The sequence below is a fragment of the Papaver somniferum genome, unplaced genomic scaffold (assembly GCF_003573695.1).
Source record: "Papaver somniferum cultivar HN1 unplaced genomic scaffold, ASM357369v1 unplaced-scaffold_107, whole genome shotgun sequence".
In the NCBI taxonomy this organism is placed as follows: domain Eukaryota; kingdom Viridiplantae; phylum Streptophyta; class Magnoliopsida; order Ranunculales; family Papaveraceae; genus Papaver; species Papaver somniferum.
Window position 1 is genome coordinate 998,103 of NW_020619603.1, and position 12,050 is coordinate 1,010,152.

The 12,050-nt window shown below is 37.5% G+C and overlaps 2 long non-coding RNA genes across 4 annotated transcripts; both read right to left on the reverse strand.

The window, feature by feature from the left end:
- Nucleotides 1–4,418: 4,418 nt before the first annotated feature.
- On the reverse strand, nucleotides 4,419–6,523 carry LOC113327806. 3 transcript variants are annotated; one of them, XR_003349222.1, is made up of 6 exons: nucleotides 6,508–6,523; nucleotides 6,320–6,431; nucleotides 5,786–5,871; nucleotides 5,624–5,704; nucleotides 5,322–5,503; nucleotides 4,419–5,181 (listed from the first exon to the last, which is right to left on the reverse strand). It is a non-coding gene; the product is annotated as an uncharacterized LOC113327806 (long non-coding RNA). The 3 variants fall into 3 exon arrangements; XR_003349223.1 differs by having other exon boundaries at nucleotides 4,419–4,779; nucleotides 4,928–5,181; nucleotides 5,624–5,871; XR_003349220.1 differs by having other exon boundaries at nucleotides 5,624–5,871.
- Nucleotides 6,524–7,005: 482 nt separating this feature from the next.
- LOC113327807 lies at nucleotides 7,006–10,785 on the reverse strand. Its single transcript, XR_003349224.1, has 3 exons — nucleotides 10,647–10,785; nucleotides 8,559–8,630; nucleotides 7,006–7,312 (listed from the first exon to the last, which is right to left on the reverse strand). It is a non-coding gene; the product is annotated as an uncharacterized LOC113327807 (long non-coding RNA).
- Between the last annotated feature and the right edge of the window lie 1,265 nt (nucleotides 10,786–12,050).

The window sequence follows — 12,050 nt, forward strand, 5'->3', positions numbered from 1 at the left end:
CTTCCATAGTATAAACACCCAAACCTCCATCCTTAACAGGTAGTGTATCTAGCCTTTGCTGAAGAGGTCCAAGCCCAGGTCCATCCCCTGTAATTAGGTGTTGTAAGAACTGAAACAAGTGGTGATCAAAATGACTGGAGGCATCATGAAGAACTTGAGGATTAGTGGTGCGCAAGGTAAAATAAAGCTTGGACATACCAGTGCAACAACGCAGAAGTAATAACTCGGATTATGGGTCTTGTAACTTCTTAACAGAATTCATAAGATGTATAATTTTATTAACTCTAGCCATCACCAAATCACTACAAAATCGTGTATCTAAGCTAACAGTGCCACCAAGAAGTTCAACACCACAATTAGCTCTGCATATATTATTAGGAAACACTCCATCTGTAAAACTTCTAGGATCTGGAGAAGGCCAAAAAACCTCATTTTTGTCGATGTTCAAATGCAAACCCCTGGCACCACCTTCATTCTGATTTATGTTGAGTGCCTTAGAAACCTCCATTGTGTCCCCAATTATGGTGCCATCATCAAGGTACCAGGAATGCAGATACAAAGAGCACTGAGAAGAAATTTGACATACAAGAGGGTGTAATGTTAAGGCAAAATGCAGAGGACCAAGGGGTCCCCTTGCTGAACCCCTTGAGCAGAAGATAAAATGGAATCACTGTAATACATTCTTTATGGTTTAGCATAACAGAACTGAACCCATCTAGATATACTAGGGCATACTCCTCACTTCTTTGATAAGGGATGTTCTATTAACTAAGTTGAAGGCATTTTTAAAATCTACAAGTAACATAGTTAAATTAGATTGTGTACCTTTCAATTCCAGAAGTCTGTTTGCTGAATGCATAATTCCTTCACTTCCACACTGTATATACCAACACCAAACTGATAGTTACCCAAGTATGCAGTCATTTCCTTACTCACTGAACTTGCCGCAAGCTTAGAACACAACCTTCTCCAAATGGTGCCGATTGCAATTGGCCTGAGACCCCCATATGGTTTAAGAAGTGGTGTGAGAGGATCACTAGCAATATACTCCCCAAAAACAGGAGGACATTTGTCGGAGAGCCACAAGTTCACAACTCCTGAAATTGAATTAATCAATTCTTCAGAAACTGCACCCGTTGAACCACTTAGAACATCCAAAAGGTGTTGTGCTCTAAGTCCATCCCTTCCACATGAAGTTCCCTTGGGGAAACTCTTAATAGCAAGCAAAATATATTTGACATCAACATACATGGGCGCAACAACAAGCTCATCTGGAGGCATGATGGGAGGGGGAGCATAAGGATGTTTCAGTAGAAGCTCCAGTAACGTGCCAGGGTTATCTGGAGCAACACCATTAGAAGAGAGGATTCTAATGGCAGCCTTATAGTTCGCATACGTGATTTTCTTTTTGCAAGCTTCGATGCCAGGTTTGTGCTTCTTCTTGCTAAGTTTCCTACTTCTCTGAATCACTTTGTTATTCTCCAACAATTGGTGTACCAATGTGATGCAACCATTTGGTTCTTTCCACTTAGCCAGGGTCTGGTTGATTGATGCTGCTTGTAGCCTTTTCCTAGTGCCTGATCTCTCCTCCATAGAGCTCTTTGGTACATAAAGGTTGAGAGTGCAGGTAGGTAGCAGAAGCAACTGCAACCATGAAGATAAATAATTGGGTTGGGTCAAAACTTAATCTAACGAAGCCTTTAAATACTAGAAAAGCTGAGCCTGCACTATGTTGGAATGCTTGATATTGTAGCTATCTGTTTCTGAAACACCAGGTCAAGCAATTCAATAGAAAGACTCATAAAATCATCACCATTGCCTACAGGCTTGTCCGAGTTGGTATCGGTGTCACAGGTAGATGAAGTAGGTTTGTCGACACCATAAAATAGGATTAACACTCCTGCCGTTAAATGGACCTTGTATGACACCACCACCTCCATGATCTCGACATGGTCGTTTCCATGAGTACCACCGCATACAAGGAAAGCATAGCAACATCCGCAGTTGGTTCAACAAAAGTTCCCAAGCCCTGTAAACATGAGCCTTAACACGGATCCTTTCCCTGCATATAGAGAAACCATTCTCAATAGATAAGTGTCTATCTAGTATATGCTTAAGAATAGAGGTCTTGGCATAACCTCTTCCACCTACACCATCCTGAAAATTTTCAAAATTCTTATAAGGGCAGTGGCATTACGCATCACCATCTGATTCATAGTCATTGCATGTAGATTGCACCTGAGAAACTGCAGAGGGCCCTGATGAAGAAGACTCCAAAGAATCACCTCTTGAATAGATATGCAACCTTGCTGATGGAGTAACAATAACAAAAGATGATCTGGTTATCGGCATTATGCAGAAGGAGAGAGAATAACCACTGAAACCAGGTCACAAAGAAGAAAACTAACAGAACAATTAGAATTCAAGGAATGGGAAATTAAGAGTTCAAATTAGGTAAATAATCCCAATCGAAAACTTAAATTACCATTCATTAAACAACTAATATTAAGACAAAACCCCCACAACACCAATCTTAAAAACTGGTCAAAGAAAACCACTGAAACACCTATTCAATCACTCACAAAATAGAACTGCTTCAAAAACAAATATCCACACCACTGATTAAACACATAACAATCACAACCTCAAACCAATTACATAACTTAAGTTGACGCTACTTACTTGCAACACTGAAAGATTGAGAGCTATTGATGAAACTTCTCCCTTGAAAACAAACCACAAAACCCAACCCAAACTCAACTTCAATTACACAGAAAAGTCCTAAATTGATAACTCCTACACCAAACACCACTAAGGATAGAAAGCTAATTGGTTAAACTGCTCCCTTGCAATCAAAACACAAAACCCACCCCTAATTGAACTACAATTTCACACAATAGTCAATCAATTCAAAAAAATCTTAACCTTGAATTTCACTGAAACACCTCTCCCAAACAAACCAAACCCCAACCAAACCAATTCCATGATTCAACTACCACACTATGTAATTACGAATCCCAAAGAAGAACCCCAAACTCCGAATTGAAAACACGACAAAAGGGAAGAGATTAAGAACTGAACAGACAAGAAAATAAGAAAAGAAAGAAGAAAACTTGTTGAAACCTTAACCGCTATCGATGAAATAATCTTCTACAAAATCCTGAAGAGAGAAGAGAAATCGAGAGGAAGAAGACAAGAAGAGAGAATTCACAAAACCCTATATATTTCCAAAAATAAAATTAATTAAAAACTTTAAATAAAAGATTCTCAATTTATTTTATTCGATCCGAAATTTTCTTCCTTTAGCTATTAAGGAATAACTTTGAACAATTAAAGATAAGCCTTACTGCACATGTTCAAAGTATGTCGACATCCTTACTTTGTAAGTCCTCTTTCATACTTACAATCTTGAAACCGATTTGCCACATTTCCAAACAAGTTTAGAATTGGTTCCTCTGACTTTCAAGAACTACGTGATTGATCAAGAACACTCAATCACCAAACATGTGTTTCGCGGTTCTACCAAAACAAGTTTCGGTTCTACCTCCATGTGAGTACTTTGCATAGTCACGCTAGTTACCAAAATTCGGTCGACTAGGTACTAGGATTGGTTCCCCACATATATATGGTATCTAACTTGTACTTGTTGCACATGTCCATAGGATCAGTTCCCCTTTGCCTAAAAACGTGTTGCACATGTCCACAGGATCGGTTCCCGTTTCTGCTAAAAACTTGCTGCACCTCATACAAGGATCGATTCCCCTTTGTGATAGGTTGCACCTCTTACTAGGATTGGTTCCCCTTTACCCAGAGTCGGTCATACCAATAACACAAAATCGATCATACCATCTCAGGTGATTACTTAAGATCGGTTTCACTAATAAAAGTCATACCAATACAAAAGTCAGGCCTTTGTTGGTTCCCCTTTACCCAGAGTCGGTCATACCAATAACACAAAATCGATCATACCATCTCAGGTGATTACTTAAGATCGGTTTCACTAATAAAAGTCATACCAATACAAAAGTCAGGCCTTTGTGAATAGTTTTACCAAGAACATAAACAAGTCATGAACGGTTATACTAATCACACATATTGGTAGTTCAAAAGATATGCAATGAATAACAATACCAATAATGCCAGGCGATTTCTCTTTCGATTCACAAAACAAGTGCATGAATTTACTTCCTTAAAACAAATGTAAAACATTGTTTCCTAGGATGAAATCTTCACTTTATACCCATACATAATCACAATAGCATTCAAACGATTATGTCGATGTCTTATCTACAAAGTTTAATGGTTAAGCAATAAACCTCTTATTGTATTCCTTAACTCTTTGATCATAATAATATAACTTTGCATGTAATTCAAGTTCATAAGTAGACCATTTTTTCTGAGTATCCGAATTCTTCTCATTGTGAAAAGCAACTAGATGGCCTTAACGCCAATGATTGAAGCATCACAATCAATAACAAAAGGTTTAGAAAAGTCAGGCAAAGCTAGAATCGGAGCTGTACACAACTTCTGCTTAAGAACATAAAAACTCTTATCAGTTTCTTCAGTCCAAACAAATCTGTCTTGTTTGAGACATACAGTAATGGATGCTGCAATAATACTGAAATTTCTAATAAATCTTCCATAAAATGAAGGCAAGCCATGAAAATTGCTTGAAATATCTTTAACTGAAGTAAGAATATGCCAATCTTGAATAGCTTTAATTTTAGAAGGATCAACATGAATGCCTTTATCAGATACCCCATCTTCCAAAAATGTAACCTTAGAAAGAAAAGTACACTTCTTAAGATTCACAAACAAATAAATAGTAATAAAAGTAATTTATTACTCCCTCCGTTCCTAAAAAAGAGTTATTTTTTATTTTTATCAGTTCGGCCTATTTTTAGGCTAAAATGAAAAGTGGTAGTACCTCTTTTTTAGGAATGGAGGTAGTATTTAGCAATTGCCTTTCATTTACTTTTCCCCTTTTCCACAGAGGAAGAGCACAGTGCAGCACTCTCAGACTTCTGCTCTTGCCTCTTGTTAGCATGCATCTCTACCATACAATTTGCCGCATCAACCATTGTGTATCTCTCATTTTCCTTCCTTTGTGGCATCGTCCTTCTCTCCTCAAGTAAACAAAGCTTTGGCTGGCATCTTGCTTTTATCCTCTAAAACATGTTCCTAAAAGTACATCACAAACCTCATCAGCTAATTGATACACACCATGAAAATCAAAATTTTGATAAACAAAAACATTAAATGGTCATCCTGAAGATTATTTTCCATGTCCACTGTTGTGCCTGAAGCCTGAAGGCCCTAACCTGTGAAACTAAAGAACGTTGCTGCAACTGTTGCTGGTGATGCATCTGCGGTTGAATCTGACTTTGTTGTGACCGAGGGGCTTGTTGGGTAGATAGGATCTGCAGTTGCGCCTGCGTTTTTGACTGAGATTGAATTGTTGAACAGGAGATTTTTGTGGATGAGGTAATTTCTGCTTCTCCCACTACAATTAATACACATTCATAGAAATGAGATAATTTCGACAACTTAGAGATGTAAAACCAAATCGGAAAACAATAATATGAAAATCAAAACAATGAGGCAAAGAGAGTAATCATTTAACCTGCTTTCACTTGTTACAGTATTATAATAGTATTGTGCCCTTCAGGGGAGGTCTGTTCGTCCAGTAACGAGGAAGTGCAACCTGAGGCTAGGAAACTGGCACTTGAGGGACTGGAGACGGTAAAGTTGCAAGTGCTGGAAGAGAACCATTTATTAAACTCACCCCGGGTAAAGTGTATTGATTGTGCAATGCTCCTCTGGTGGCCCTCTTAGCATCCTCTGAAGTTGCGAATTTTATGAAACAACATTCTGCAGAAGTAAAAGAGTAGGCATTCGATACACTATTAGGCTATTGCTACTCTGTTATCAATAATACGTGCCAACATCCAAGTAGTATGACATCGCCACATGGCTGTTGTGCTCTTAAAAAATTAGGACACATTACTACTAATCACTGACACGAAAAACAACAACACTGAGAGCGCTCAAACTAAAAATTCCTTGCTCACTGACAAAAAAACTGAAATACAAACACAGCCTAGTTAGGTTCGAGATTAAGATTTTAACAAAATTAGGACAAATCAATACCAACCACTGACACGAAAAATCAACAACACTGAGAGCGCACAAATTGAGAGTAAAATTACATCAAAACTGTTCCAAAATCAAATATGCATTTCCATGGGAAACTATCACAACTGGCCCCTTGACTATGTAGAATAAAAAAAAGATGAAAAGTGCAAATTGAATAACATACTCTGACTAGGGTAACTAGGAAAAGCTGAAAAGGCCATGCGATAATAGAAAGCTTTTACGAGTCTTTCACAGCAGTTGCAGTAACTTGCTTTCTACACCCGAGCAACAGTGACCTGCTAAGCAGCAATTGATGGTTAAAGAAAGGTTCAGATAAAATAGGATAAAAACAGTTGGAAGATAAAGATATACCTGTGTTATCATCACTTGGTCCATAAGAATGGTAGATCAGCTATATGGACCAGAAACATTATCATCACTTGGTCCCTTAAAGCTTGCTTTAGCATTATCAAGATTCTTTTGTAGAAGACTGGCCTGCCAAAAATTACTCTAGAAGTTATTATTCATTTCCTTTGATACCAAACTCAACTGTAACTGTTAGTTAAGACCAGAAACATTTTATATTTCGCTACAAGTTTAGCGATAGTTCATTACATTCCAAGTTTTCAGCTCAATAACCATTGCCTAAACAAATCACTTACAGTCCCTTGTTTTCCTGAATGAGATGAAGAGAGTAGAGATTATCTAGCTGAAGAACTGAGTAATGTGAGTTCTCCTTCTCTTCCACGCAACACTGATTTTGTTGCACACGAATATGAATACCTAATTAACTCTTTTACAAATTACACAAGATTCATGGATGATCGTTAAGTACCACAAGGCACTAACAATTATTTTAAGACGCTTTCATAGAATACAAACCAAAGCCAACTTTCTGGTGTGAATGTTTACTCCGAGGACATGCTAACATTTACGAGTTTAAGGGTACAGAAGAGTGACATTTCGTCAAAAAGAACATAATCATTTTTTATCCTGTACACTAGTATTGATGTACTGCTAAAAGAAGAAAAGAAGCAGTATTATTGATATGCAAATTCTCAATAAGCGGACCTCTTCACTTGTGTATTCCAGCATGACACTTACTCCCAGCCACACACATATAGAGTCTGACTTCTCTATGCGTGCCTTCTGAAACTTCAAAATCGGCTATTAGTTCCTGCAACCAGAATGAAAGAGGAAAAGTGATTATGAACCAACAATACGAAGAAAAAAAAAACATCATTGAGACATGCCTTGACACACGCAGCATTATGTTAGACTAACTATGAACAGTAAGTAAGACGTATCAGAGTCAAACCCAATTTAGAGCAAGACATAATATTCAGTTCTGAAGAAGCATATGGTGGTGGCCCTGGTGGCTCCACGTAATCTAAACCAGGAAGCATTTATACCAATAAACCCAAGTTGTTCATGAAGATTTTCAAAATTAGATAAAAAACAAAAGTTCTTTATATTGATCAACCAGTAAAAGGACATGGGTCCAGGTAATCCATTACCCAAAGAACAACTGATGAAATCCAGTTAGGAAGTTCACAAAAGAAGGCAACATTGATAACTGTCTTTTAGGTAACAGATGCAGAAGAGTGGTCCAGAAAATCAAACAAGAACTGACACAGCTGCAAAGAATTTGACTTTTAAGGAAATGCTCTGAGCTGCCAGCATGTGGTGGGTGCTCATAAACGAAATTTCAAAAGTCAAAGAACCAACTTAGACGATGCAAAAAAAGGAGCCACTTGAATTTTTGGCATGGTCCATCATCATCATTAATCTGTAGTTCTTCATCAGAAACACATTTTTGGAAACTGACTATGAATGAGCTGGAATGAGCCAGGACTAAAAGATACAGTTATGAGCCCACACCTCACGCTTAAGACATAAAGGAGTTGGTTCAAGAACTCACAATTTGGGATGATAGAGAAGATAACAGAAAACAGGAAATAAAAGATTAAGATACCAAGACGACTGGGCTTGTTTTGGCCGACACTCAAAAACCCCTGCTTGATCAAAATAAAGGCTACATAAGCCTGGGGACAAGCATTTACTGTTAGATCTATTTTGTTATCTCTAGTCTGAATGAACATAAACTGTAGATAAAGAAAAGAAAAGATAACCAGAACCACGTCTCCTTAAAAAAAAATTATATGCTGACGTCCCGGTGTTAATAAACCTCTAGTGAGTACTGACATAGAGACACAAAATAAATATAGACTAGCTGAAACTTCATCCAGCATAGCTAAGGAGTGCTTGAATTTCTAAGCATGTACTTGGGAAAAATGTTTGTATCTAAGCAAGATGCAAACATGCCATTAATCAAGAAGATGTACATTAAATTTAAATTTGAATTATCTGATATCGAACAAGACTTTATTGGGTCAAAAGCATGCACAATATGAATAACGAACCTCACCAGTACCCATCTTAGCCTGCAAAGTAGCAACTATATCCAAACACTTCTCGATACCGGGAAATTTCGCCTGGTGATCAAAAGAAAAAAGAAACATAATCAGCTGAACAGACAAACCAGTTCACATGACAAAAACAGCAAGAAATTGTAAGATTGCTTTACAGTCTTCTCTAGTTAAGGTGTTGAAAGAAAACACACATCAAAATTGCCAGACAGGCAGACGTTGATGGCTTTGTTCTGTTTTAAGTCAAATAAGTTGAAGGTTCGAATCAATCAAATCACATTTCAAGTTTTAACTAGCCAATCAGCTTTCATTGTGAATTAAAAGGGTCAATACATGTTTTGCAGCAGTTGAATTGTGAGCTACAAATACAAAAATCTAGCCTATATGACATCTGAGAAAACTGAAAGAATGTTAAGCACTCCTTAGCAAGAAGTTTCATCTCAACCAAAAGTAAAAACACAAAAGTAAGACAGCTGACCGATATAGCATATTAGCATAAACATAAAACTTAATTTTCATATGATGGCAAATCGGGCTCCCTCGAAACCCATGCTTTATAGTAAAAATGAAAAACACAATCTGAGTAGCAACAACACTTTTGTCAATGCAGGGTCGACGTAAGATACATCTGGTTGTGTCTCTGCTGTGGATTAGGAAATTGAATACAGTTCTGGTGAGGGTGCATGTTCTACTGATGACCTGCTAAATGGATAAAAATGGTGACCTGCTTAATAGATGAATATAATGTCGGCCAGTCAATCTAAGGTTATTTAGTTGTTTTTGTCCTTCTGTTGTTGTTTATAGCCACCATGGTTGATTTAGTTATCTATTCGACCACCTGTATGAATGTTCAAGATCACAGTTGATAAGCCCGGTTGTTTTCCAGAAAGACCAGTGTCTTGCGGCATCAAGACCACGACTGGCAGTAGGTGGTTGACTTTAACATAGCTATATCAAAGGGTAACTTTTTTCTTAGAATGTGCTTTTACTGTATTGAAAGTGGTTTTTATACCGGACACACGCGGAAAGGGCTACAGTTCTGCTTGCTGCTATAAAGTTTCATATGTTTGCATTCTATAAAGCTTGAGAAGATGGCAGAAAAAAGAAAATAAATAGAATGAAAAGACACATGACTGCATTTTACAGTCATACTTCAATGTAAGCCTGGGTATAGACATCTTATTTTCCTACAGGCTACAACGAAATGTTCTTGACATTAACCATAACTTCCGTAAATTTTTATGTAGCTGTGCCGGGTACCTTGTATAGGTATCACTTATCAGACACCAAATCTCGTGCGCATGCCATTTTTACTCATGTCCATGTAATCTTTACATACAAGAACAATTCATAATCCAATAAGCATTACAATACTATTTTTTATGTGGCAATATGAATCGTATATCCACATTAAATCCAGTCTACAGACATATCTTTTGCTAGTAAATGTGTTGTAATTAGTAAACTTGTACACTACCATTACAAAATTCAGCTTATACTTTTCACATTATTTATCAAATCACTGAAAGGATCGGAAGGACTCCTCGCGATATGCATGCAGGGAACTAAAGTGGCAAAGTATCAATCGAAGCTTATAATCTAAGTGTAGGAGTAAGTGATGGTAATGGACATAACATTACATAAATCATTACATCTAAAGTGGCAACTTGAGCCGAAATACTACAAGCTGACTTCAATGATCTCAACTAGTATCACTTCAATGTAAGTCCACAAGTGATCTACAGTGTGAAGGGCGGCAAAAACTTCAATTCCAATGAAAATGAAATTACTTACAGCGACATTAGATATCTAGAAAGTACATACCAATGAAGAAATTAAACAACTCATTGTGAATATAAGATCGACACAGTATAGTGATTGGTTTTCTATCAATCAAATGTTCTTTAAATATCTAAAAATCAACCAAAGAATCATGTTTCAATCCACAACAACACTTTATATACCAAACCCATTTTCAAAAACCACTACAAAACACTAAATTACAGTCAATTTTGGAATTAATCCATAAGAAAATAAATACCTAAATCAAGACAGAGAAAGAGAATGAGAAAAAGATCAAACCTTTCTTGAAGAAATGCCAAGGAAGAAACGACATCAAGACCTAATCTTGTCAAATAAGTTTGAACATCAGATACAAACGATGCTCCGGGTATACTTCTTCTTTCAGATACCTCTGATGATGAAGATGAAGACGACGCCATTGAAGAGAGCAATTGAGAGACAAAAAAGCAAGGTCAGAGTATAGGTATATGTGGGCGTAATGGGCCTGGATATGGCCTCAATTTTCTTGGTTACTTCTGTTCCGTGGGCTTCATTTTTTTGTTTAAGCAAGCTGAACCGCGTTCGTTTGTCTGTCAGAGGTGAGCATTCGACCCGCAATCCGCGGGTTTAACCGGACCAACCGTATTTGCACGGACAGTTCACTAATGGTTGGATGTGGGTGAGATTTTTGAAATCTAACGGATTATGGATTGGGCCTGTATTAAGGGCATTTTTATAGTTTTTAGAAATATAAAATGTATAGTTTCCAATCCGTTCATCCAAACATTCATTGGATGTTGGACTGGATGAGGATGCCAAATTTGAAATCCGTAATGATTTGGATTGGATGCGGATAAATTAACCCATATCTTCCCATATATTCAACATCAATACAATATCAACTATTTGACAGCCGTAATGAATTGGATAGCATTGGATGCAGATTAGTTAACCCATATTGTCCCACGCTCGCCCCTAGTTTGTCTCACTTTTTTCAGGTTTGGAAGATATGTGCTTAGTCATATGAGCCTTGTTCGCCATGTGTATAGCCAAGTCCTCTTCTATTGACTCTGCTTGACTCTTGTACTATTCTGACGGGTGTTCATGTTTTCCTTTATATACTGTCTGTTACGATATTGTAACAACTTGATCAATTCTGACTATCTTTTATTTCAAATACTTTTTCATGGTATCCGATATCTCTAATGCATATTCATGAAAACTTTGTAAGAGTTTTTCATTCGATCTGCGATTCAACATCTTTTTCAATGCCTACACAATCATAAAATGATTTTGATATCAATAGAATATTGTAGGTGTAAATAATCCACAGGTCTAGGTGGCAAGATCCTAGGCTAGGATGCTCAAAGGAATGAAGAAAGGCGAAGCACAAAATAGATTCAGGTGGAGCGAAGAATAAGGAGTCACGTGGGTCGGACGTGATGGCTCTACAGTTGTCGGATGTGATGTGATCCTTATCATCTGACAGGAGTAACGGACGAGCAAGGAGTACTCGGTCAAACAAAGGAAACTTGTCAAAACCAAGGGACGACAAGGAAGAAGGGCGATATCGTGCCTAATCAAGTACCAAGGACTCGGCCTTGGGCGAAAGGCTGTCAAAGACCAAGATTCCATCGGCCACACCAGAAAGACGGGTGAGTAACTAAAATAGGTCCGATAGGGAACAACAGAGTTGATGTATTG